The sequence below is a fragment of the Schistocerca piceifrons genome, chromosome 1 (genome assembly GCF_021461385.2).
Source record: "Schistocerca piceifrons isolate TAMUIC-IGC-003096 chromosome 1, iqSchPice1.1, whole genome shotgun sequence".
Taxonomy (NCBI): Eukaryota; Metazoa; Arthropoda; class Insecta; order Orthoptera; family Acrididae; genus Schistocerca; species Schistocerca piceifrons.
In genome coordinates this window covers 776,270,171-776,292,495 of record NC_060138.1, presented here as the reverse complement: position 1 = coordinate 776,292,495, position 22,325 = coordinate 776,270,171, and the positions used below count along the sequence as shown (strand labels likewise).

The following is a 22,325-nucleotide window of genomic DNA, read 5'->3' as shown; positions in this document are numbered from 1 at the left end:
TCTTTGCCAGAGGTACACATAATTGCAGATAAATAAATGACAATTTTATAAATTAACATATTTCTGCAACAACTGAGTCAAGGAAAATGCAAAATGTGAGGCTCATGGCTCATACTTTGTTCTTCATGTACAGATCAACCTCGATTCATCAGTAAGTCGGTTGTTAAATTATCGCCCGCATCTCGTGGTCGTGCGGTAGCGTTCTCGCTTCCCACGCCCGGGTTCCCGGGTTCGATTCCCGGCGGGGTCAGGGATTTTCTCTACCTCGTGATGGCTGGGTGTTGTGTGCTGTCCTTAGGTTAGTCAGGTTTAAGTAGTTCTAAGTTCTAGGGGACTTATGACCACAGCAGTTGAGTCCCATAGTGCTCAGAGCCATTTGAACCATTTTGTTAAATTATCTTATACCAATTCATTATATGGCGACATTATTAACACATGCTTACGAAGGAATTACCAAAATTTTCGACTTTACTAGTCATTAGGAGCAAATGAAATCCATAAAAATTAAATATTTTTATTTTATGCCAGATAATAAATGCCATAACTGTTTTCGTGTTTTCCTCTTCAGATCTCTACAACTGAAACGAAAGAGAATGAACTGAAAAAAGCATAATTAACATAATAGTGATAAAATGTAGGAGCAGGCCAGACGTTTAATTGTTACCGAATATATTTAAAGTCACTTTTAACAACCTCCTTCAGTGCTTTGTTCCCTGTATTTCCGGCACTGTGTGTAATTTATTTATTTTGCTAAGACATAAAACGCACTCGCTCAAGTGCGTTGGCAAAGTAACTGCTTTTCGAACAGTTATCAGGATAATTTACGAACCTCAAGGGCTCCTAAATGGAAAAGATCTGGAAAGTGGTTTGATGCATCCAAAATGAAGTCATTTGGCTTAAAATAACACAAATGTTTGAGATACGGACAGTAATGTTAAGAGTTATCACCAAAATAACAAATCAGAAATAAAAGGCTCACATAGATTTATGTGCACTGGCCAATCTAGAAGGAACGAAAGCAGAACTGAGGCTGGAAGGAATCCATGACATGTAGAATAAATAGTACGCGGCTTTAAAAGTACCAATCTAAATGGCACTATAACACTACAGTAATATCTTTCAACTCATAGCAGATAGCATAGCAAAGACTCTGGAGATCCCAAAGATATTAGGTGCACATGTCATACGTCTCCACCGGAAATCTGAGCTTTTAGGTACAGTATGTAGTCTCGTTAATGTGACCAACTGTCAAAAGTCTGAATAATCTCCGTTTGCAGCGCGGACGTACAATAAGAGAGTCACTGAGTTCCTATAAGGTACCAATACGGATGTGGAGCCATGCCGATTCCAGTGTCGTGCCAAGCTGCTATAGGTTGCTCGGTTAAAGATCCATTGCGCGAACAGTCCGAGCGAGATGGTCCCACAGATTCTCGATTGGGTGTAATTTCGGGGAGTTATTGGCCAGGTGAGTATGGTAAACTTATCCCGGTGCTCTTCGAGCCACGGACGCACAGTGGGAACTGTGTGACACATTGCAGTGTCCGGCTGGTAGATGCCATCGTACCGAGGGAAAACAAATCGAATGTAGGAATGGACAGGGTCCTCAAGGATAGATGTACAGTTGCGATGATCCACTGTGCCTTCCAGAATGACGAGATCATCCAAGGAAAGCCACGAATACTTTCCCCAGACTACAACGTTCCCTCCTCCAGCCTGGATCAATCCGACGATTGTTGCAGTGCATGTTGCTTACAGACGTTTCACGCTGTGTCACACGGACAAGAAGACGTGATTCGTCTGAAAAGGCCATGATTATTCTGATAACTGTTCGAAAAGCAGTTACTTTGCCAACGCACTTGAGCGAGTGCGTTTTATGTCTTAGCAAAATAAATAAATTACACATAGTGCCGGAAATACAGGGAACAAAGCACTGAAGGAGGTTGTTAAAAGTGACTTTGAATATATTCAGTAACAACTAAGCGTGTGGCCTGCTTCTACATTTTATCACTATTATGTTAATTATGCCATTCGGTGGACGTCCTTGCGATACTGGCGTGCAAAATCCAGCATTCGTCACCAATGAAGAGCAGCCAGCATGGGTGCATGGACCAGGCGCCTTCTGCGGAGACCCAGACGCAGCAACGTTCGCTGATAGATCATTGAGGAGACACTGTTGTTAGCTCCTTGGTTCATCTGCATGGTCAGCCGCTCAACAGTTTCACGTCTGCTCGCCCGTACACATCTCCGCAGCCGTTATTCACCACTGTCATCTATGGCTCGTAGTGCAGTGCAGTTGCCTAAGTGCCGGTTTTGTGTAGCGCCACTTAACCATGCACGGCGTACTTCAACCATGGTGACACGCGAACGGTTTACAATCTTAGCCGTTTCGGAATTGCTTTCACGCTTGGCCCGAAAGCCACTGATATGCCCTTTTGGATGTCGGATAAATCGCACCATTTCAGCATTACGAAAACGACTGCAGACTGCACTATTACCCTCGTCCCCCGACACGCTTTATATAGCCTCCACTACTAGTGCTGCCAGACGTGAGTGGTTATTGCACGTTGACGTCGAACATAGGTCGTGGTCACATTAATGTAACTGGACCGTGTGTGTTATCCATCCGCCACATGACATTGTGAGCATGTTCGTATCCGTACCTCACTCAGTGTGTAGAAATTTCTGCACTGAGTTTAAATAGAATGAATGTATTTCATTAAGAACATTTAAAGTAACATTTAAACTCGTGATGAATCAATGAAATGCATGAAATTTATAGCATTATTGTTATTTTTGAGGAGCTATTTTATATTGGGACTGTGGCGCAAACAGTCATGAATGAAATATAGAAAAGTATATCTACATCTACATACATACTCCGCTAGCCACCAAGCGGTGTGTAGCGGAGGGCACAATTCTCGCCAAAGTCATATTCCTCCCACCCCCAACCCCCCCCCCCTCCCCCCACCCCAACCCCCATCTCTGTTCCACTCGAGGATCGCACCAGGGAAAAACGACTGTCTGAACGCCTCAGTACGAACTCTAATTTCCCTTACCTTTGAATAGTGATCATGGCGCGATTTGAAAGTTGGTGGTAATAATATATGCTCTACATCCAAGGCGAAGATCGAATTTCGGAATTTAGTGAGCAGCCCTTTCCGTTTAGCGCGTCGTCTGTCTGCAAGTTTATCCCACTTCAAACTTTCTGTGAGATTTGTAACGGTCACGCTATAGCTAAATGTACCAGTCACGAATCTTGCCGCTCTTCTTTGGACTTTCTCAGTCTCTTGAATCAGACCCAACTGATAAGGGCGCCATAAAGACGAACAATACTCTAAGACTGGACGAACTAACGTATTGTAAGCAATTTCCTTTGTTGAAGGACTGCATCGCTTCAGGATTTTACCAATAAACCGCAATCTAGAGTTCGCCTTGCCCTTTACTTGTGTAATCTGATCATTCAACTTGTGATCATTTCGAATAGTCACACCCATATACTTGACGGATGTTACCGCTTCCAAAGACTGGACGTTTATTTTGTACTCGTACATTAATGGAGATTTTCGCCTAGTTATACGCAGTAGGTTATACTTACTAATACTGAGAGATAACTGCCAGTGATTACACCGCGCATTTATTTTCTGCGAATCCTCATTGATTTGTTCACAAGTTTCGTGTGATACTACTTTCCTGTAGACTACAGCATCATCGGCAAACAGTCTAATGCCGCTGTTAATACCATAAACCAGATCGTTTATGTAAATCGTAAAAAGCAGCGGATCTATTACGCTGCCCTGGGGCACACCTGAAGTTTCGCTTGTTTCTGTTGAAGTCACCCCATTCAGGGCGACATACTGCTTTGTCTCTGTTAGAAAACTTTCTGTCCAATCGAATATGTCAATGGATAGACCGTAAGCTCGCACTTTTTGGAGCAAGCGACAGTGCGGAACTGAGTCGAACGCCTTTCGAAAGTCGAGAAATATGGCATCAACCTCGGAGCCGGTATCTAGAGCCTGTTGTATATCGTGCACAAAGAGAGCCAGCTGTGTCAAGCATGACCACTGTTTCCTAAAACCGTACTGGTTTCTGCAGATGAGCTTCTCAGAGTCTAGAAAGGTCATTATGTCTGAACACAAAATATGTTCCATGATTCTACAACAAATCTATGTCAGTGAAATTGGCCGGTAATTATGTGCATCCGAATTTCTACCTTTTTTATAGATTGGTATGACCTGGGCCTTCTTGCAGTCCCGTGGAACTTTCCGCTGTTCCAGTGATCTCTGATAGATGATGGATAAGAATGGTGCTATATTTGTAGCGTAGTCAACATATAATCTTACGGGGATGCCGTCTGGGCCAGATTCTTTCCTGGCGTCTAAGGGTCTTAACTGTTTTACAATCCCAAATACACTAAGTACTATTTCAGCCATCCCTGCGTTTGTTCGATAATTGAAAAGGGGAATCGGGCTGCAGTCCTCTACCGTAAACGAGTTTTTGAATGCTAGGTTTTGAATTTCGGCCTTCTGTTTATCAGCATCCGTTAACATTACCCGTACTGTTAACAAGAGGAGGTATTGAATTATCTTTAAACAGTGAGTTTTCTTCGCCACCAACCGCAAACATTTCAATAAGTCATGATTTACACCAAAACTGACAAAGAACTGAACCATTACATCAGCATCCAGAGCGCGAAAAGTGCACTAAATTTTACGTGCAGATTTTGCAGCTACCAGTGTTTTCACAATATAGGTGCCAACGAGTTATATGGTGCCAGAGAATATGTTGCTATATAAAGTGTTCCAATATCGACATAGAGGTTTGTGCCATTGCCCGACGCTCACTCAATATAATGGAAGATGAGGACGACACGACACCAAGATGCCAATGACGACAGCACATCTAAATATATCGGTACACATACTCTGGTGAGCCAAAGCGTTATGACAAATTATACAATCCAGGCTTTCAGGGCCGCATTTGCGCCCAATTCCACCAAATTCCTTTCTCCGGTACTATGGTTTTATTTAGATACAGTAATTAGATGGGGGGAGGGGGGAAGCATACAAGGATGTACACAGAGATCATAGAAATTCAAAAGCAGTAAAATTACTTCAATAGAAAAGAAAAGGTCTGACATTAGACAAGTTGTAGACCTTAGTGCTAAATAAAGTTAACAGCTCCACACACACGTCGGCGCTATTCCGCGATCTTAATGTGGCCACAGACGTAATTTCATGCTTGACAAACACGCGTGCACAAAGATTGCTTGTCTTAGTATGCCTGAGCGTGTGCAAGATAAATTTGTGCAAGCATCAGGCCTGTGCAAGCAGCTTGATTCTTGATCGAATTTCGGTTAAGCAAATGCGGTTATGCTTGCGCAAGTGTATGCATACTTGAGTGTGTGTACCGAGAATAGGGAGGCTTGTGAATGTATTGTTCAGTTATCTGATTCGATTCAATTTTTTATTTGGTCCTGTTAAATTACATTCTGTATGGAGGATGTACTGTAATGTTGGACAAGTCAAAGAATACAATATTACACGAAGAAAAAGGAAAGTAAAGCAGCAATACCGTGAGACAGCTTCCGTAGCGTATCTATTGCAAATAGTTACTATGGGAATAATATTTTCGTTTCTTAACGAATATTTATTCCATCTGTCCTGTTTCCCCCCTTTTTATTCGTGACATAATCAAGAAGGTTGCGAAAGCCAGCGCGTTGTCGACTGAACTCTACATTTTCTGGTTAACAGACAACAGACTGCTACTTGTACATGCATGTTTGAGCCGTGTGAAGGCGCAAGAAATTTGTGAGTGCTTGCGCAAGCACGTCTGCGCATGCGTGCTTGTCAAGCACGCGTTACGTGTGTGGCCACTTTTAGGCAACGGTCTGAATGCACCGTTGCGTGGATTTGTTTGGCTACTGAGTTTGCTTAAGACTGTTTGAGTTTTCTGAGTTGTAGTAGCCCCTGATGATGTCCGCAGCACTGGAAGGCGAAATGTTAGGCAAATAATATGCCTTGGATCACGGCCTTATGCTAATAAAATAAAAATCATTATGAGCACTGCCCATCACGAGAGAGAATGTCGTCTGGCCTAGCTGCGGGAACGTGGCGCTTTAAGGGAAGTATATAAGCGGAGCAGAGAATCATTATAGCAACGATACAAGCCGGAAACGTGGAAATCCACCGAAATAAGAGACTTTGACAAAGGGCAAAATGCTATGCCTCAGGGCCTGGGAACGAGCATGGCAGAAACGGCAAAGCTGAGAGGCTGTTTGCCTGCTACTGCCACGAGCATCAATGGAAGGCGGTTGAAGGACGATAAAACTACGAATAGTGGAGAGGGTCTTGGACGTCCACGGCTCGTCACAGGACGTGGAAGTCGGAGGTTTGCCTGCTCTGTAAATTAGGAAAGGAGCTATGAGTGGTAGAACTGACGACAGAGTACAGTGCTCATATAGGTAAAAGTGTTTTGCAGCACTCCGTTCAGCACACGCTCAGACAACCACTACGTGTTCCCATGTTGACACAACGACATCGTCAGTCACAATTGTAGTGGCACAAGATCATCGAGATGGGATGGTGGGTCTACATCTACATGTACATGGTTACTCTGCTATTCATATTTAAGTGCCTGGCAGAGGGTTCATCGAACCATTTCCATACTACTTCTCTACCATCCCACTCTCGAATGGCGTGTGGGAAAAAAATGGTTCAAATGGCTCTGAGCACTATGGGACTCAACTGCTGAGGTCATTAGTCCCCTAGAACTTAGAACTAGTTAAACCTAACTAACCTAAGGACATCACAAACATCCATGCCCGAGGCAGGATTCGAACCTGCGACCGTAGCGGTCTTGCGGTTCCAGACTGCAGCGCCTTTAACCGCACGGCCACTGCGGCCCGCTAGGCGCGTGGGAAAAAGGAAGACCTAAATCTTTCCGTTCAAGCTCTGATTTTTCTTATTTTATTATGATGATCATTTCTCCCTACGTAGTAGGGTGTCAACAAAATAATTTCGTATTCGGAAGAGAAAGTTGGTGATTGAAATTTCGTAAATAGATCTGGCCGCAGAGAAAATCGCCTTTGCTTCAATGTCTGCCACCCTAACTCGCGTATGATACCAGTGACACTCTCACCCCTATTGCGCGATAACACGAAACGAGCTGCCGTTCTTTGCACTTTTTCGATGTCCTCCGTCAATCCTACCTGATAAGGATCCCACACCGTGCAGAAATATTCCAGAAGAGAACGGACAAGTGTAATGTAGGCTGTCTCTTTAGTGGGTTTCTCGCATCTTCTAACTGTTCTGCCAACAAACCGCAGTCTTTGTTTCGCCTTCCCCACAATGTTATCTATGTAGCCTTTCCAATTTAAGTTGCTCGTAATTGTAATTCCTACGTATTTAGTCGAATTGACAACCTTCAGATTTGTGCGATTTATCGTATACCCAAAATTTATCGGATTTCTTTTGGAACCCATGTGGATGACCTCGCACTTTTCTTTGTTTAGTGCCAATTGCCACTTTTCACCCCATACAGAAATTCTCTCTAGATCATTTTGTAATTGGAATTGATCGTCTGATGGTTTTACTAGACGGTAAATTTCAGGGTCATCTGCAAGCAATCTAAGGGGGCTGCTCAGATTATCACCTAGATCATTTATGTAAATCAAGAACAGCAGAGGCCCTATGACACTACCTTGCGGAACGCCAGATATCAATTCTATTCTAATCGATGATTTACAGTCTATCACTACGAACTGTGACCTCTCTGAGAGGAAATCACGAATCCAGTCACACAACTAAGACGATACTCCATATGCACGCAATTTGATTGATAGTCGCTTATGAGGAACAGTATCAAAAGCCTTTTGGAAATCTAAGAATTTGAAATCGATCTGAGATCCCTTGTCGACAGCACTCATTGCTTTATGAGAATAAAGAGCTAGCTGTGCTGCACAAGAACGATATTCTCTGAATCCGTGTTGGTTATGTATCAATAAGTCATTTTCTTCAAGGTGATTCATTATGTTCGAGTACAGTATATGCTCCAAAATGCTACTGCAAATTGAGATCAGTGATATGGGTCTGTAATTCGATGCGTTACTCCTATTTCCTTTCTTGAATATTGATGTGACCTGTCCTACTTTCTAGTCTTTAGGAACAGACCTTTCGTCAAGTGTGCGGCTGTATATGATTGCTAAGAAAGGCGCTATTGTGTCTGCATACTCTGAAAGGAACCTGATTGGTATACCATTTGGACCGGAAGACTTGCCTTTCTTAAGTGATTTGTTTCGCAACACCTAAGATATCTACTTTTATGTCACTCATGCTAACAGCTGCTCTGGTTTCGAATTCTGGAATATTTACTTCGTCTTCTTTTGTGAAGGAATTGCGGAAAACTGTATTTAGTAACTCCGCTTTAGTGGCACCATCATCGGTAACATTTCCATCGATATCGCGCAGTGACGGTATTGACTGTGTTTTACCACTGGTGTACTTTACATACGACCACAATAGAAACGTGTAGCCTAGTCGGTTGAATCAATTACATTTCTTGTTACACCAAGTCAGAGACCGTGCCCGTCCGTCACGGAAACTACTCCTCGAGACATCCACCGTGCCACAGGCTCCTGGTGGCGAGGACAATATTATGCTTTGGCAGAACTTCACTGGGGCTCTCATGGGACCTGTGGTAGTAATCCAAGGCACCATGACAGGTGTGACTATATAAACATTAAAGCAGACTACCTGCATCACGTTTGAAGTTTCCCCGACGGCTATGACATCTTCCAGGAAGACAACTGTCTACGTTTCACCGATAATCGTGCGACAGTGGTTTGAGAAGTATGCTGGTGAACTCATGTTGATGTTTCAGCCATTAAATTCGACCAATTTGACCCCATGGAATACATCTGGGATACTGTCAGGCACCAGCTTCGCTTCCACAAACCACCGGCCCGCTATCCAAGAAAACGGCGTGAGCTGAGTAGACATGTGACGCCTCCTACCTCCGGAAACCAAGCAAACACTTGTGATTGAAATTTCGTAAATAGATCTGGCCGCAGAGAAAATCGCCTTTGCTTCAATGTCTGCCACCCTAACTCGCGTATGATACCAGTGACACTCTCACCCCTATTGCGCGATAACACGAAACGAGCTGCCGTTCTTTGCACTTTTTCGATGTCCTCCGCCACCTAAAATAGCTGCCGTATTGTATTTCCAAAGCCTACCAATACGCTGTTAAGCAGGTCGCCATAATGTTTTGGCTTATCGATGTGGTTATGCAAAATGCAGAAGCAAAAGGCAGTTATTCACGTTAGTTTACACAAATCAGAACTCGCAAAAGAGATATGCTACCTGACAAAATTTTTCGATCGCTTATCACAACTATGGATTTGTCGCTGAAATAGGAATTTCTTTTTGAATATTCTATCATGTTCCCGTTCTGATAAGAAAACGAGCATAAACATATAAAGACTGAGTGCCCCTGTTGTGTATTTGACCGGTTGTACGCAATGAGGGGTGCTAACGACTGTTCTATTCAAGTATGACAAGCTGTCTGTGTAGAAACCAGATCGCATTAGTTTACAGTACACTGTGTGCATCTAGCAGTGTGTTCGTATACACGATCAGCTTCATACCGTATTATCTCATAATGGGACGGAAGTAGGAGAGCTGAATTGAAAAAAATCTTGCTGTAATTGTAGCTCTGCATTAGGAAGACTATTCTAGTAGGACAGTAGCAACATAAAATGCCATAACCCAATTTACAATGATGTATACATTGCATCGGTTCAAGCAAACTGGCGCAAATGCAAGTGTTTCACGAGCTAGAAGAGCACAGAACAGGGAAGATCAGTTCATATGTGTACAGAGTAAACATAAGAGGATTCGTACTGCACCTGAAATTCGCGAAGAAATAAATAGTGTGCTAGTGTTCCTATATCTGTCTCAACAGTGCAACGACGTCTTCGTGAACAAGTTTTAAAAGGATGGGGCAAGAAACTTTTATTACGCAAACAAAATAAAGCGAAAAGTTTGCAGTGGGCTCTGTGACATAAAAATTGGAGTGTGCAGCAATGGTCCAAAGTATTATTTACGGATAATTCTAAGTCTAAGGTTTTTGGAAGCAATCGTCGAAAATTTGTTCGTCGACTTTGTGGAGAACATGTGAAGAGACAGTGAGTAACACCAATGGTGAAGCATGGTGGACGTTCGCTCATGCTGTGTGGAAGTTTTACGGGTGATAAAGTCGGTGATCTAGTGAGAATTAATGATACATTAAAAAATGAGGGATACCACATAATGCTGATCACAATGCAGTTCCTTCTGCCAAGGGATGTCTTGTCGTGGGTTTGTTCTGCAGCTGTAGAATCATCAAAGACTAACTTACAAATTATGATATGAATAGAAAAGAGAAATATGGTGAACTGAAGAATATGATTTGGCCAAGTCAGTCAGTTGCGTTAAATCCCATTGAACTCTTATGGGATGACCTTGGCAAGGAGGTCATAAAACTAAGTTCATCTAATATTGAACATCTATAAAATATTTTACAAACATATTGAACTTCAGTATCTGCAAAAACACTACAAAATCTTGCCTCTAGAATGCCAAGAATTCGTGCAACTGTTCTGAGGACTAAAGGTGGATACTTTGTAGAGACTAAAATCTAAACCATATTATACTGCACTTAATGATAGGGAGAGAAAATATTTATTTCCTTGGTTTATTTAATCTGTGCGATGCGTTTGTACATTGAAATAAAGTGTATAGTTCTATCACGGGTGGTGGAAAACTCGTGACCGCTAGTGTAACTCTAATAATCAAGACATCGAGCTGGCAAATCAAAGAGCTGTCTGATATTCGGCCGTCGAACTTCTTGAATAAAAGCGTCATAGACTGTAGGGGCATAACGACCTACGAATAAAACATCTTACGTCACCTCCATTACACTTGTCTGTCACGTTTCTACGTAAGAAACAGTGGATGGCTCCATATACTTACACGTTAAATATCTCACACATGAGGCACCCATTCAACAGGTGTTTGATTGATGTTAACGGGCCACAAGATCTCACTAAAACAAAACACGTCCATTGACACTTTGCTAGCTAAACCGGAGCAGATTCACGAAGAAACAGTTATCCATTGACCTGCACCCGACAATACAAGTAAGTTCGCCAACTGTTAACGATTCCTGACGTGAGGATCAGTTAACGGTACACACGTAGCTGGTCGTTACTCACACATATCACCTTCATGAAATATTCTGAACACAGTGCTCGACGATATCGACATTCCGGTGGCAGGTGCATGGTAGTCAGTAGACGCGAATAGATCCCAATTCAGCTGATTCTAATGCATAACGGCAAATACGGGTCACCCACGAATGCTATAGGCCTTTGCCAGCCCTCACTACGTATTCTGAATTTACACCCAGGTTTCGGTATGGTATGTGCACCACTCGTCAGGACGGTAAATATTGTATAAGAATTACAATCAGGTAACAAACGTCATGGGATAGCAACATGCACATGTACAGGTAGTGGTAGTGTCGAGTACGTAAGGTATAAAAATGCCGTGCACTGGCGGAGCTGTTATTTGTCTCAGTTGATCCGCGTGAAAAGATTTCCGACGTGATTGTCTGCACGTCGGGAATTAACAAACAGTGAACTCGGAATGGTAGCTGGAGCTAAACACATGGCACGTCCTTTTTCGGAAATCGTTAGGGAATTCAATATTCCGAGATCCACAGTGACAAGAGTGCGCCCAGAGTACCAGATTTGAGGTATTACCTCACACCAAGGACGACCCAGTGACTGATGGCCTTCACTTAACGACCGAGAGCAGAGGCGTTTGTGTAGAGTTGTCAGTGCTAGCAGACAAACAACACTGCATGAAATAACCGGAGATATCGATGTGGGACGTACGACGAACGTATCTGTTAGGTCAGTGAGGCATAATGTGGCGTTAATGAGCTATGGCAGCAGACGACCGACCGACACGAGTACTTTTGCTAACAGCATGACGTCACCTACAGCGCCTCTCCGAGGCTCGTCACCATACCTGTTTTATCCTGGACGTCGGGAAAACCGTGGCCTTGCCAGATGAGTCCCGATTTCAGTTGGAAAGGGCTGATGGTAGGGTTCGAGTGTGGTGCAGACCCCATGAAGCCATGGACCCATCTTGCCTACATGGGACTGTGCAAGCTAGTGGTGGCTGCATAATGGTGTGGGCTGTCTTTACCCGGAACAGACTGGGTCCTCCGGTCCACTGACTACAAATAGTTATATTTGGCTACTTGGAAACTATATGCAGCCATTCATGGTCTTCATGTTCCCAAACAGCTACGAAGTTTTTATGGATGACAATGCGCTATGTTACCGGGCCATGATTGTTCGCAACTGGTTTGAAGAACATTCTGGACAATTAGAGCGTAAGATTTGTTCACCCAAGTAGCCCGACATCATCCCTTCGAATATTTACGGGACATAATCGAGAGCTCAGTTCGTGCACAAAATACTGCACCGGCAACACTTTCGAAATTATGGACGACTATAGAGACAGTATGGCTCACTATAATATTTTCTGCATGGGACTTCCAAGCCGGTTGTGGTGGCCGAGCGGTTCTAGGCGCTACAGTTTGGAACCGTGCGACCGCTACGGTCGCAGGTTCGAATCGTGCCTCGGGCATGGATGTGTGTGATGTCCTTAGGTTGGTTAGGTTTAAGTAGTTATAAGTTCTAGGGGACTGATGACCTCAGCGGTGAAGTCCCATAGTGCTCAGAGCTTTTTTTTCTCCGAATGACTTGTTGAGTCCATGGTACGTCGCGTTGCTGCACTACGCCAGGCAAATGGAAGTCCGACAATTACTTTTGTCACCTCATTGTATTTACTACGGGATATGAATGTTGGAAGAAGTAATGAGTTCCTAGATTCGTAATCGAATGTGGATTCTCGATAATTTAAGAAGTAAAACACCTTCGTGCAACGCTTTCTTTTGCAGCGTTTTCGATTAGAGTTTGTTGGACGTTTCTGTGGCGCGCTCGAACTGTCCAAATAATCACGTGTCGTAATGCGCAGCTCTTCGTTTATTCTTCTCCATTAGTTCCGTTAAACTGGCTCGGTAAGCGGCCACAAAAGTAGTCAAGAGTTAGTCGAACAACGATCTTGTAACGGGACTCTTTGTGTATTTTGTGAAGTAATGCTCTTCGCGTTGTACAACGCCATTTTCCCTGCGTTTTTATGAGAGTTTGTTGAACATTTCTTAGCCGCCCTCGCGCTGTCCAAATAATCACGTGTCGAAGTGAGCGACTCTTTATTTATTCTTCTCTTAACCGTTAAACCAACTGGATACGCGTGCAGAAATCAATCGTTATCCGAACAAGGATCCTGTAATGGACCTTTTTTTATCAATTACAGCTCTCTTCGATTGTTCCGACAAGTCTGTCTGGTATTTTCCTTGGTCACGTAAGTTTATATAATCGTCCCACTGTAATCGTAGACAGTCGATGGCACTTCGTGTATGTTTATACACATTACATCACATTTATTTTATACAACCATCCATTTCTGGGTTAACTTTCCACCAATCTATCCTCGGACCCCCAAATGGAGTTTCTTCGGTAGATGTCTCTTTGATGACATTCGACCACACTAGCTTTCAGGCTAACATCGCCGGCAGCCGCCCTTCTCCCAAACGTGCCATGTTCAGTTACATATAGACGCTGCATGTAGATTATATCTATACTATGTTTTTATTTAGCACTAATGAAAAAATGAAACGAATTTCTGTGTTAAGTGCTGTGTTTTAGAGGAGATATTCGACACGTATCTGTCCCACCCCAGAAAAGACTTGCCATCCAATCCAGCTAACAGATTTCTTCTTTTTTTCCCTTTTCCAGCGTCAGAAATTTACGCTCACAGGTTTGATTTCTATTTCTTTTATGGCATGAAATAGGGATCAGATCTCATCCACTGTGCTAAATCAGCGTACGACAACATATTTTTACACATATTGCAGAGAAATTGGGTTTTTTCAGTTACTTTGGTCAGTACTGTGACATTAATTTTAGATAAAACTTGCTTCTGATACGACGTCCGAAAGAACTATTTCTTATAGGTTTATTCACTCTTCGGACAATTCCACACTGTGCGCACAAAAATTGTGTAAATCTAGTTGACGTCTGACTACCGCTATTGCTAAGCACCTGTCAACTTAATTTCATTTCAGAACTTCATTCTTATCTTCGCCATTAGTGTGCCCTGCCTTGTTAAATACAATTCTTATTTCCAGAATTGTAGCACTATTCTCAATATGGTTACTAATCTATTTTAACCAGCATGTTAAGGTACGAGGGTGTGCTAAAGAGTAATGCCTCCGAATTTTTTTGTGAAAAGTTTTACAGTTTTTAAATAAAACTAACGTTATCAACATTCTACATTTTTATTCTCCATGTCTACATATTTGCAGTTCTCTGCCACTAGAGAGCTTTATATTGAAGCATGTAACATGGCGGTGTGCACGTAACTATATCGTTGCGCGAAAACAGAGTGCTGTAATCGAGTTTCTAACGACAGTAAACGTCCACACATGAAGCGCCATCTCCTTCAGTGCGACAATGCCAGACGACACACGGGGGCTTCGATATCTATAACGTTCCGACGCCTTGGGTTTACTGTTATCTCTCATCTTTCATGCAGTCCCGACTTGGTCCCATCCAATTTTCATCATTTTCCAAAACTCAAAGAACACCTACAAAATCTTCAAAAATGATTCAAATGGCTCTGAGCACTATGGGACTTCTGAGGTCATCAGTCCCATAGAACGTAGAACTACTTAAACCTAACTAACTTAAGGACATCACACACATCCATGCCCGAGGCAGGATTCGAACCTGCGACCGTAACGGTCGCGCGGTTCCAGACTGTAGCTCCTAGAACCGCTCGGCCACCCCGGCCGGCAAAATCTTCAATTTGGTAATGATTAAGCGATGCAAACAAAGGTGAGGTTGTGTCACCGTCAACGAAGTTTAACATTCTACAGTGACAGCATCAACAAACTGGTCTCTCGATGGATAGAAATATGTTCGTCGCCAGGGTGACTATGTGGAGAAAGTACAAACATGCAGAATGTTAAGAATGTTTGTTCTATTTAAAAAGCTTTAAAAGTTTTCACATAAAAATTCTGAAGCATTGCTTTTCAGCACGCCCTCATATGTTCATTATTGGGTGTCAGAAAGTCCTAAAGTCATGATTGGTTGGTGGATTTGGGGAAGGGGACCAAACAGCTAGGTCATTGGTCCCATCGGATTAGGGAAAGATGGAGAAGGAGGTCGGCCGTGCCCTTTCAGAGCAATCATCCAGGCATTTGCCTGAAGCGATTTAGGGAAATCAGGGAAAACCTAAATCACGGTGGCTGGACGCGGGTTTGAACAGTCGTCCTCCCGAATGCGAGTCCAGTGTGCTAACCATTGCTCCACCTCGCTCGGTCTAAAGTCTGGTATGAAGAACGTCGCCTACCAATGGAGGTGTGAATGGATGCTGGTTTCCGTGGATACGTTTGCGCTATTAAGGTCAGTGAGTTGTTATAAGGTCAGTGAATGTATCAACGTTCTTCTGAAGTGTGTTAACAATTACACCCTGCAACACTTATTACATAGGAAAGTACAATATGTTAAAATAACCTTAATTTATGGTGAATTAATATATATTTAAGTAACGCCCTACATGACTAACATTTAACAGAATGCAAGACGGAAAATTGTAATATGACTTCATCTGACTTACCCGTGCTGTGAAAATGAGCCAAGAAAATTTCGCAAATTCTCCTTCAGTAATTACGACAGAAAACTGTAACCTACGAAGTGTATCAAGAATGTGACACCTTTTGTGCTCCACCTTTTCTGTTGTCACCTACACGCTGCTTGCGACGAATTATTTAACCGTTAAGGACTTTTATTTCTTGTCTATTTGCTGTTGTGGCCTTGTGTCGCCACGCCGGAGGTGCAAATCGAAGTCTAACCAACAACTACACGAACCCGCATAAATCTTCATTCATTTAAAATATTCTATTAAATACTATTATTCAATTGCAGATTCTTTTCGCTAACAATAACGAGACACAGGCATAATTTTGGAGGTGAAATGTTGAATTCCGTTCGTGGCACAAAGTTTGCTGTTTTCTGAAACACAGGAAGTATCAGTCAATCCATTTTCACACAGTCCATTAATCTCTGGAGGCAATGTCGTACTTCATGCACATTTCGAATAAAAGTTCCTTTCGTAAAGCCTTATCGCAGTCCATAAGCGTCTAAATAACTGCCCACAATTTAATATAACTATTTGAACTTCGTTAGTATAGGTACAATACCTATGTTCACTTCAGATACGAATCTTAGAGATAACACGCTCACTAAGAATCAGGATAATAACAGTTAAAAATCTGTTATAGTGGGTTTTAAGGATAGCAGCAAACATATAACAGGCACGGTTCGATTGTATACGTTCTTCACCAAAGCGTAACTACGGTTAATAGGTGAATTCAGATCAGTCGGTGTAACTCGCATTTACTAAATTCATAACTTCCGTAAGATAGTTTTTTGGTTTCCTTTTACTGTTAATTCTCTATTAGTGAGTGTCACTTCTTCGAAAGTTTAGTACATGACTGCATACTGACGTGCAAAGTGAGTAAAAATTTTGTGGTAATTTGTGTTAAGTTCCTATGGGACCAAACTGCTAAGGTCATCGGTCCCTAGGCTTACACACTACTTAATCTAACTTACGCTGAGGACAACACACACACCCACGCTCGAGGGAGGACTCGATCCTCCGACGTGGGGAGCCGCGCGAACCGTGGCAAGGCGCCCAAGACCCAGCGGCTACCCCACGCGGCGCGAAATAAGTAATCGAGTTTTGTTACTAATAACCGTCAAGACATTATTTTCACTTCCGAACACGCACACTGTGTAATAGCATTGTAATAGCATTTACTGTCATTAAACTTCCATTTAGCTTCTTTACGGCTATGAGAATTTCCATTAAAGTTTCTTAGCGAATCTTCCTGCAACTAGAAACTCTCAGAATTAAATATCCTCCTATTTCGTACCTCTCCTATCCGAGATATCACTATATTTCTTCTGAGCAAATCTCATGTACATTGAATTACCAATAGACACATATTTGGTAGAATGTAACTTTTTAATGTTCACCATTAGGCGTCAGATACAACAGTGGCTACCGTTCCATCATTCCATTTATTTAGCAAGACATTTTAATAATCAAGAGTGATACTCGACAACATCTGCAGGTCGTCTGCCGTCCAGTACTCGTTGGTTGGACTCCAATAGCGCCCAGTATACCCGTTGCCGCATCATCAGAACAGCGCTGGAACACCTTATCTGAGCTCGATCGTTGAGCATGAAATACAGAACAAACACGGCATTTTAGTTCAACAATTCATGCAACGTCTATAGTGCAAAATTATAACACCTATTTATATTTACCTGACGTCGCTCAGCGGACCATATCAGCATTTACATCTACATCTACACTCCGCAAGCCACCTGACGGTGTGTGGCGGAAGTGTGAGCTCTAATCTCTCTGATTTTATCCTCATGGTCTCTTCGCGAGATATACGTAGGGGGGAGCAATATACTGCTTGACTACTCGGTGAAGGTATATTCTCGAAATTTCAACAAAAGCCCGTACCGAGCTACTGAGCGTCTCTCCTGCAAAGTCTTCCACTGGAGTTTATCTATCATCTCCGTAACGCTTTCACGATTACTAAATGATCCTGTAACGAAGCGTGCTGCTCTCCGTTGGATCTTCTCTATCTCATCTATCAAACCTATCTGGTACGGATCCCACACTGGTGAGCAATATTCAAGCAGTGGGCGAACAAGTGTACTGTAACCTACTTCCTTTGTTTTCGGATTGCACTTCCTTAGGATTCTTCCAACGAACCTCAGTCTGGCATCTGCTTTACCGACGATCAACTTTATATGATCATTCCATTTTAAATCACTCCTAATGCCTACTCCCAGGTAATTTATGGAATTAACTGCTTCCAGTTGCTGACCTGCTATATTGTAGCTAAATGATAAAGAATCTTTCTTTCTCTGTATTTACAGCACATTACACTTATCTACATTGAGATTCAATTGCCACACGGGATACGTTATAATTAAGTGTGGTCATGATTGCTCTCTACTTTATTCATCAGTGAGACATAAATTACGACGTCAGATTTCAGTAGACGAAAATATAGGCCTGGCGGAAACTTTAAGCCGGTGTTCCGGCGTACTGAAGGAGATTAAACTGGTTCACAAAATTTTTAATATCCGCGGATCCGCGGATGCGTGCAAGCAAATATCTACCCATAAAGTGAACGGAAGCGCCACAACGCGGCCTGGTAGCAGTCAGAGCCGTAGGTGCGCTGTGACAGAGCAGAGGTCCCAACACAGTCCCCCGAGGAGCAGCGGTGGCAGGACACGTAACGGCGCGGGTCGGCCGGGCCGCTGCCAGCTGGCAAACCGCCGCGTCGCGACGCGACGCTCTGCGGTCACCCGTGCGCTACTAGGGAAGCGCGACGCGAGGCATTCTGCACACACACACACACACACACACACACACTCGGCCAATGCCCTGCTCTCGGGCGCGCAGCTTCCGGGAGTCTCATCCCGGATTACAATGAATGTCATACACACAGCGGTTCTTCAGAAAGTAGCGTCTCACCGTAACTGTCAAGACCGTAAAGGATGCATGTGACTGAAATGAATCGCACACTGCAGATCCGGTTCAAGACAACAGACACACGCGTAGGATTACAGGACTTCTGACTTCGTGAACTCGGTGTAGTGTGACGAGCCCCACATACTGCGGTCGGAATCTCTAACTATTGTGGCATGCAACGCATGAGGTCCTCGATGTGTTTCCTTCGCGTCGTTTACTTGCGTCTCCCCACTGATGTTGCTGGGGGTAGTCACTGTGATTCATTACAACAGTGGTGGAACCTTTGTTTGCAAGTAGGATGATAAGGTCAGGATCTTTTTTTTTAAGATGATGTATGGCTGTTCTTTCTTCTTCTGGAAGTTTGATGTAAGAATAAACCTGGGGAAGGCTAGTGAGGGCCACTTGGAGGTAAGAAATTCCTGGAAGGTGACCAGTGGGTGGGTGGTTAATTGGGAGGGGGACGATAGGTCTGGATACTGGTATGAATTGGTAGAGGCAGGATTCAACGTTGGAAGTAGGTTGGCTTTGGTTGAAGAGATTGGTGGCAAGAAAGTGTTTCCTTTGCAGGGATTGGAAGAAGGACAGTAGGTCTCTGGCAAGTCTAGCATGGTTTAATTTTGGTTTAGAGCTAAAGGTGAGGGGTAAACATGCAAACCAGAACAGTAGTTGTACCTGTATTCGAAGCTGTGCATGTTACTCGTCATTGTTGGCCACGCATTATCCTACTGAAATATGTCGTGTGCAGTTACCTCATAGGGGAGTACCACCCCCGTCCTCTAAAGCCAAGTAGATGCTTCGGTTGCTGTTCACATTACTTTTAATACGTAGAAATCGTGGGCATATATTATATTCCACGATATCCTGAAATTATCACAGCGTTTGTATGCTGGATTCTAGACACCATACTTACTCGTACGTGGACAGTACCATAGAACTGGCTGTATTGAGACTCGCCCTAAACACTATGCTTAGGCACTCAGCACTTTGGGGACGGTGTTCACATGCCCGCCACAGCCAGTTGTTAGTTTTGGTCCGTGGAGATGGTGCAATGGCATATGTATTACCAACCCAGCGCGTATTAAAACCGTCAATGTAGACCGGTCCACATACGGTAAAACTTTCGAACGTCGTGCCAAGTATGTGGAAGGAGCTATAGAATCTGTAATAGCTATCACGTTCAATGACGTTGGGGCCCCATAATAACCTTAGAGTGGGGTTGAATCGTCCGGGGTGTCAGCAGTCTAAAAGGATTTCGAGTACGTCGTCCTGTTGCACATCGCATTGGAAACTATTGTTTTCGATCGCAAAATGTGTGAAAATGGAAAGCGTGGTTTCATTGACATCCTTTATGCCCTCTCCTGAGCCCTTTCGTCTCGATTCTGAGCGGCAGGAGTCTGAAATGTTTTCCTCAGTCACCCACAAGAAAAGATTTCAACACTGGTCGTTGCTTTCTGACCTTAAACGCAGAGGTGTCAGAAGAAGGGGTGAAGTGATGGTAAGAAGAGGTGTGACGACCTTCCAATCGTGTGACTCGTCCACGGTGGTGTTGGGCAGAACTGCGCTAAAATTTGGTGCCAATGTGATATCATTAATACTCCTTACGCCTGATATGAGCTTCTGAGCTCTGACCTTTTCTTCTTCTTCTTCTTCTTCTTCTTCTTCTTCTTCTTTTTTGCATGTGTCGACAGTTTGCTGCCTGAAACGTTACCGAGCCCGAGGATGACGTCACAGGACGTCACGCTTTTGCATCGTTACAGAGAAAGGTTTTAGATAGATTTAACACTTCTGCGTCGCAATGAGAGAAAATTACGGGGTTTCAAACAAGTTTCCCTGTAATTGCGTTGGGTAGTGTGTTTGCTTAATATCAGGTAAAAGCATGGTCATTTCAAATGTTCTGCACAGTGTAAGAATTTATGAAAACCATTTATTTTACAAGATACTTCTAAAGACCTTCAATACAATCTCTATTTCTGCTCATGACAGCTTCTCAACGTTTTGGCAACTTCTATATTCCGGGTAAGGCATCTTCATTGTTGAGCTGTCTGATTACTCGAGTCACGACACCGAAAGCATCAGTTGTGTCAAAACATTTTCGATGGAGTCGTTTCTTCAGTTTAGGAAAAAAACATAGTTTGGTGGACAGATATCAGGGGTGGATGGGAAAGTATTTCGCATCCATATTTGTCGAGTGCCTCTCTCACTGGTAGGGCAATATGCAGTCTTGCATATAGTGCAAAATGAGGATACCAGCAGCAAGCGCTTTAGGTCTTCTTTGACGAATTTTCGGGCGCAAAACATTTGGCAGAAACGGCTTGTAGTACGCGCCTGTTACAGGTGTCACCTGGGGCGCTCTATTTGTAGCTACGACTCCATTCATGTCATACGCAAATATCATCTTCAGTTTCTTGTTTGAGTATTGGCGGCTGATGTTTCCGGGTGTGGAGACGCGTAACTTTACAATTGCGAACACTGGGACGTCAGTTCTGACTCAAAATCTCGCATCCAGGCTTCATCAAGTGCAATAATCCTTTTCAGAAGCTGTTCTCCTTATGTTCAATAACGTTGAAGCATTTCGTCTTTAACTTTTCAGTTATGGTTCTGTAAACTGAAGTGACAGACATTCTGGCATCATATGCAATTTCCTTACACGTTTTTCGTATATCTTCCCTCAAAATGTCATTAATAATAACGTGAGAGGTTTAGTCTTTTGAAGTTGATGGGCTTCTACTTCCTGGGTTGTCCTCAATGCTTACTCAACACCCACGGACACGAGCAGACCACCGTGATACTGTGCTAAGATCCACTACACTATTCCCACACATATATCTCAACGCACTGTAAATTGCCATTGGCTTCTTTCGATGTAGGTATTCGATTGTGATATAAGTACGCTGGTGACTACAAGTAATCCGATCTGACTGAGTTTCTACTTCCATTTTAAAACTGAATTACTCACGACTTGCCACGCGAACCAGCAAATACATATACGACCGCCACACATAAAACCCTCGCTCACAGTTGACATGAATTTCAACTTTATTTCGCCACCATAACGGTCGCGCATTCTCAGTAAGCATGACTTCTAAAATGATCCCCGTAGTCTGTGTTTTAGCGCCCTCAATGGTGCTGGACCATAACTATGGGGACAGTTTGAATGACGTATGGCGGAAGCATACTATAGTCCGTAGTATGTGCGACCTCTATAACATCTATGCGTAACTACACGGTGGCACACGGTTGAGTGGCCTTGCAGTATGGCGATTTCTGTGTGTGCGTTTGTATACCTTATTTACTGATGGACGCAGTGCACTCTGTTCATGGTACTCCACAATTTAAAAGCAAATATCCCTGACAACTAAATTACGACTCAATTACGGTGCTGTTTACATGTAGCGAGTATCAGATCACGAAAATCTGGCAGCCAAATCAGCAGGTCCAGAACCGACGTTGGGATGTTTACATTACCATCCAGAAACGGTATTGGCACATCGGTTCGCACGAGGCTGTTCGGAAAGTAAGATCCGATCGGTCATGAAGACCACATTGAAAATCAAACATATTTTATTCGCAACAGTTAGCCACACCCTC

The 22,325-nt window shown here is 43.2% G+C and overlaps 1 protein-coding gene across 2 annotated transcripts in view; it reads left to right on the top strand.

The window, feature by feature from the left end:
- The window catches only part of LOC124712604, a 498,348-nt gene that overhangs the window by 159,963 nt on the left and 316,060 nt on the right, over window positions 1-22,325 (top strand). The window lies entirely within an intron of this gene.